A 6,771-nucleotide genomic window follows, 5' to 3' on the forward strand; every position below is an offset into this window, starting at 1 on the left:
CAACCACCACTCCCTTTTAAAACCCTCATTAATACTTTTAATTTGATACCCATATCGTACAAACACATTCTAGAGTCACCCCTGGTCCACTTTTATGGCGATATTTCGAAACGGCATCCACTTATAAACTAAGGCCCACTCCCTTTTAAAATACTCATTAACACCATTCGTTTGATGCCCATATTGTACAAACAAATTCTAGGGTCACCCCTGGTCCACCTTTATGGCGATATCTCGAAAAGGCGACCACCTATGGAACTAACGATTACTCCCTTTTAAAATACTCATTAACACCTTTCATTTGATACCCATATCGTACAAACGCATTCTAGAGTCAAGCCTGATCCACCTTTATGGCTATATCCCTAAATGGCGTCCACCTATAGAACTATGGCCCAGTCCCTCATAAAATACTCTTTAATGCCTTTCATTTGATACGCATGTCATACAAACACATTCCAGGGTTTCCCTCGGTTCATTTTCCTACATGGATATTTTCCCTTATGTTGTCACCATAGCTCTCAACTGAGTATGTAATGTTCGGTTACACCCGAACTTAACCTTCCTTACTTGTTTATTTAAACGTCTCGAAAGTAATTAAGTGTACCCATTGTTGTTTTCGTTAAAAACACATTCATTGTACACGTGCCAACTAAAGAACACGCTTTGCAAATACATATGGGCAATTCCTTGGTAATGTACGCTACATTCGCACGCATTTCAACCTGCCTAAAAGAGAATATGAGCAGCGGATTGAGCGGATATTACAACATTTGAAGCAACAATTGTGGGTAACTTAAAAATGTAAGAACATATATATGACAATATATGATGAGGTTCGAACGCGACAAGAAATAGAATGGGGTTACATTAATTGGAGTTACACTGCAATGACAGCCCTTGGTGGTGAAAAATCCCGATTCGCTTCGGTACATAGAACCGGCTGCCTTGGGGAGCAGACACCTGAGAACACAACCGTGTGCAGCTAAAAAGCACAAGCAGATCCTCTGTGAACTCCACTAACAGGCGTCGGACCACTATGCCAAGAATTGTCCGGTGAATCTTGTACTCAAAGAACAATACACAAAACTAGCAGAAGAGGAACGCACTCTTCCTAGGGAAACGGGAGATACTCTAGCTCAACTTCGATCTGGATACTGTGACAGGTTAAACTCTTACCTATCCAGATTCAACCCCGACATACAAAAAGAACACGGTGTCCTGCTTCTAATGTGTCCCCACGTGACACTAACCATCTCTTTAACTGTATTGTGGAACCAACGCCTTTAACACCCCTGTCATTATGGTCCACCCCTGTTTATTCTTCGATAAATTTTTAGGTAAAATTTCTTTAACATCTCCAAAAATCAATTAACAGTTTATACACTGCTGAAAGCGCAAAATGCCCTCCTTCTGACAACGATTTCTAAAGTTTTTAAAGTTAAATAAAAGTCTAGACAAAATTTTATTAGACGCAAAAATATAGATCTGTGTTTAACAGCGCAACAATGTAAAGAAAGGACGTTATAGTTTGTTAGTAAAACATCCAAATTTGCAAACCCGATGAAGCCTTTCTTTGAAATCATGCTTCTCTGTCCAGGACAAAAATAAAGTCTGACCACTTTTGATTTTCGTTTCGTGCTGGACCTTATTTTGGATTTGCCCACATATAAATAAACAAACAGTGGGAAGGAAATGTTGTTTTGATAAAGTATAGCAAAATGCGTCACTTGCTTCGTTATTTTGATAGAGAAAAATATGTTTGTTGAGCTAATTAAAATAAACAAACAACAAATAAGGATGTGTAAGTTTGGTTGTAGCCGAATATTATATACTCAGCGTGGCTCCAGAAATGCTTGATCCGAATAGGATCGTATCATCGCCCATTAAAAAAAGTATCCTAATTGTCTCTCACAATAAAACTTGAAGAGAAATAACATTGATACAAAACTATTTATCTTTTATATAAAACTGGGCCTGTATTTTAACCAATCCCGCCCATTTTTTCTAGAAATATCTCGTGCTATAAGGAAAATATGTTTATCAAATCTTATTACGATCCTTTAATTTTTCTTCGAGTTATGGCTCCCGAAACATAGAAAATTGTTTGGTCATAAAAAGGCGGTGCCATGCCCATTTTCAAAAATTAATTTTTTTCCTTTTTCTTGTTATAATTTCACTTGGAAAATGAAACTCCATTGATATAAACCTCTTTTTTGCAAAGATATAGCTTACTTTATTCGTCCACGACGCTTTTAAAAATCTTTTATATAAAAATGGGCGTGGTCCTTCATCGATTTCGTTAATGTTTCTTCGAAGTATTCTTTCTAGTAAAGGCAACCAATCTGTCGAATTTTGTTATGATAAGTTTAACGGTTTTTGATTTATGATTAATAATATTTGTAAAATTAATTCTATCACAAGTGGGCGTTGCCGCGCCCATTTTTAAAAAAATCAAGAGTCGTAATATCAGTCCGCTCCTCAAATTTTAACATCCTAGATAAATTATTTACTAAATAAGCATGTTTTGTGTATAAAAAGTGGGCGATTCCCTCATTTTTAATACCGACGGGAGATGAACGCCAAGGATCCCATATACCAAATATCAATATTTATTCTCTATATTTACTTAAATTATCGTGTTCATAGAGAAAGATGGACGGACATGGCTAAATCAATTCCTTTTTTCATCCTCAGCATTTTGATATCTAAAAGTCTATATTTATCTCGATTCGTTTATGCCCGTTATGTTACCAAAGTTAATACACTCTGTGTGAAAAGAACGCTGAGTATAACAAGATTTACCTTGAGTAGCTTTAGCTTTAATTTAGAGGTACTTTTGTTGTTTCCAATTCCTGGAATTTATTTTTTATTTACGCAACTCAATTGGGTATAAATAGCGCCCACAAAATGAATCTAGGTGTACTTTATATTTTGAAAGTGGTAAAAAAGGTTTTAAATTTAAAATAAAATGAACCAAGAAAATAATTTCGCGGTTCTTTTTATCCTGCTTAGTTGCAGTTTAAGCTATACGATTGCCGAATATCGCATTATAGGCGGCGTAGATATAGATATAACGCAAAGCGCACACACAGTTGCAATACTTCATAATAACGTCTATAGATGTGTTGGTTCCATAGTCAGTCCGAAATCGGTCGTTACAGTTGCCATTTGGGTGTACGCTGTAAATAAGTTTGAACTCGTCGTTTTAGCAGGTACAACAAATAAAGAAAAAATTGGGAGACCACACGTTGTTGCCGAAGTATTTGTTCATCCTGATTATAATCCACACATAGATTTTATGAATATGGCTATGCTTAAAGTGGTTTTATCCTTTAAAGAGACATTTGGAGAAAAAATAATACCACTTTGCAATAACAAATTAGAACCGGGAGAACTGATGCAAGTTAGTGGATGGGGTTCGTGTGATGTAAACACTCCACCTCCTTCTCCTAGTCTTAAAACTGCGCTCGTGAAAATGACAGAATTTGGAAATGCAGATGAAATCATGTTTGCTGTTGGGTGTTTAGGAGATTTAGGGGATGGAGATCTTGGAGCAGGAGGCGTTGTGGATGGCCGACTTTGTGCGCTGGCACAACGTGTCAAGTACGATTCTCCGCATATATTTATAAATCTAACAAGTCCACGTGTTCTAAGATTTTTAAGATCTAAAATGTAACTGAATGGTGTTATTATAAATTGGCTGTTGAGTGGAATATCACCCTAACTCGACTGAATGCAGAATTTCGAAACATTCTGAAACGGGGCGTTACATTCCACCCAGCAGTCGAAATTATGATGTTTTTTCCTTATATCTTGTACCAATAAATTGGTTTAATTGTGAGAAAATAAATATATTTTATTGTATGCAATGAAAGTGCGACTCATGTAAATGAATTAAGTTGGGAGACCAAACTATGATCGCAACTTTAAAGTTCCCTCGTTTATGAATAGATCATGAGATGAAAACAAAATTGCGGAATGACTACTTTAAGGCCCTGGCAAACTCCGTGTACAACAGCTGATTCAACGAGTTCTATGGAGGTAAATCTAATCGGTTATTGAAGCCATTGAATAATAGTCATAACGACACCAAAGCCAACCAATTAGTTTTTGGGTTTCCGCCTAAACAATATTCTAGAAATTTTTGCATTGGCGAATTTATTTACATTTTGTGGATTGTATTTTTAATATTTTCTATTTTATGAAGTTATGAAATTTTTTTAGGTTCAGACACCAATAAGCGATGCCAATATACAGTTATATATAATTAAGTGAAAATATGGTTACGAATTAGGCGTGATGAATATGACAAGTTTTCTAGGGCCTTTAAAGAGGCGATATTTTTCCAAAATAGGATTTTACTTTGGCAATAGGTGTCGCCGGATGTCGCACTGATGGAGCTTTAAATCCTCGGAAAGCGGTGCCACTATTTGAAAATAATACTTGGCGCGTTTTACCTCCAAGGAAATTTAAGCCCAAAACTTCGCTCCCAATTTGCTTTGTGCTTTTTTTTAGTTTCTCCAACGAATTGGGGGACGGAACCTACATGTATAATGCCGACAGAAATACACTGGTTGTGTTTGCAAAACCACTGCTTAGGGGAAATCCCGCTTAGAAGAACTTGTTTTCCAATTGAATTTTTCTAAGTTGTTAATATTGCTTTACAAGGGACTTTAACCTAAGACCTACAATGTGTTTGGCGGAGCACGCTACTACCATCCCAGCATACACAGTATTGTGGGAAATAATCACTCTTTCTTAGGTCAGATATGAGAGTATTGAATTATGCAAAGCAGTAAAAGAATATTCCATGCTGATACAGTTATACAAATCATTATAATGCGAACACCAATTACGCAAGGCATTATTTTTAGAAAAATTTGTTCGGCAAATTGATAGGTGGAAAGGCACATAGTATCTAAATGTTCTCCTAGGGACAGCGAAGTTTAGGTGCCTGGCAAGGTAAGTGGAGTCTATCTCACCGATGATGAGCTTGTGAAGGAAAATTACCCCAGGTAAAATTTTTCGGTTTTCCAAAGTTCCTAAATTAATAAGAAGCAGCCTATTTTTGTATGGTGATAGATGAAGGTCATGATCCCAGTTAAGGCCACGGAGTGCGAAAATTAAAAATTGTTTCTGAAACGACGTGCTATTTAACTTATAAGATGTCGAAATTGGCTTCACATGATGAAATGTCATTAGCTTGCATTTAAGACAGTTTAAATCTAGTAAATTCGCTGTACACTAGCATTGAAAAGAGTCCAAGTCGGCCTGCACGATGTAGAAAGAGGATAACTCAGAGGCCAGAAATGAATAGCAGAGTTTAACATCATCCGTAAACATAAGAGTTCGGGAACGTAAGTTAATATTTGGTAAATCGTTTATGAATAGGGTAAAAAGCAATGGACCCAAATGACTACCCTGAGGAACCACGGATATTACATTAAACTTCTTAGAAGAGCAATTGTTGAGCAAAATTTGTTGGGTATAGTTGGCGAGATAAATTGCAAGCCAGAGAAATAAATGCTTCGGAAACCAAAAAAAAAAATGAAGTTTAAAAATTAGGAGTTCATGATTGACAGAGTCAAAGGCTTTACGGAATTCGTTGCTGATCACGTCAATTTGCCTTTTGTTTAAAAATCCGTCCCTTAGTAAAGAGGTAAGCTCTAACGAGTTGGTAATAGTTGATCTTCGAGGTACAAAACTATGCTGGTTAGGCGATAGTAAAGAGCCACACATGTGCTGAAGTTTGCGAGTAATTACTGCTTCCCAATTAATGGCGATGACCCAGATTCCATAGATAGCTTGAATAATTTAGTAATCGGCTCAGATAAAATTGGTTTCAACTTCATAAGAGTCTGAAGAACAGTATTGCTATCAATGGCAGGATTTAGAATGCAATTAAAACTTTCTAATTTAAACGGATATTGACCAGATTGAAATGATTTAGATGAATACGTCGATTCAAAGAAATTTGCAAATGAATCAGCGATACCATTATCGGAATTAGCATTCTTTCATCCAAAGGTGAAGGCAGCTGGAAATCCAGAAGTTTTTCTCTTAGAGTTAACAAAACTGTGAATTTTTTTGGATTACTGAAAAACACAAGTTTACAACTTGTTAAATAATTTTTATAACACACTTGATTAAGACAATGAAAGTTGTAGCGAGCAACTGATACTTCGAAAAGTCAGATAGTATTCCCGATCTCTTAAAACATTTATAGAGCTTAGAATTAATGTTATTAAGTCTCACAAGTTGTTTAGAGGACCACGGTGGCTTATTCGACCATACTCTAACGCATCGGAGGGAATACAAATTTCGAGGGAGCAATTAAGAGTATCGTAAAATAAGGAATTTGTTGATTCTAGGTCATAACATGCATACAATTCTGATTATAATCAATCAATCATGGTTAGCAATCAATTCACGTAGTTTAAGGAAGTTGGATTTAAAGAAATATACCGAACGAGATTTTAATTTTGATGCATCAAACACAGTAGGACGAAGACCAATATCAAGAAGGTAGAACAATATCAAGAAATACATTGAGAGTGGTACCCACAGAGTCATCCACAAATACCAAATCAATAATCTTATTCTTACAATTTAACGCATCGTTGATCTGAACGGGAGATGTATTCAATAGATAGTTAAAAAATTCATATTGAGTGCTGCGGGTGAAAAAGTGTGAGCCACTTATCCAGTTCACCGAGGGCAATTTAAACTCACCAAGAACTACTAGACAATCTTTATCTCGTAACTGAG

The sequence above is a fragment of the Eurosta solidaginis genome, chromosome 2 (assembly GCF_040869045.1).
Source record: "Eurosta solidaginis isolate ZX-2024a chromosome 2, ASM4086904v1, whole genome shotgun sequence".
NCBI lineage: Eukaryota > Metazoa > Arthropoda > Insecta > Diptera > Tephritidae > Eurosta > Eurosta solidaginis.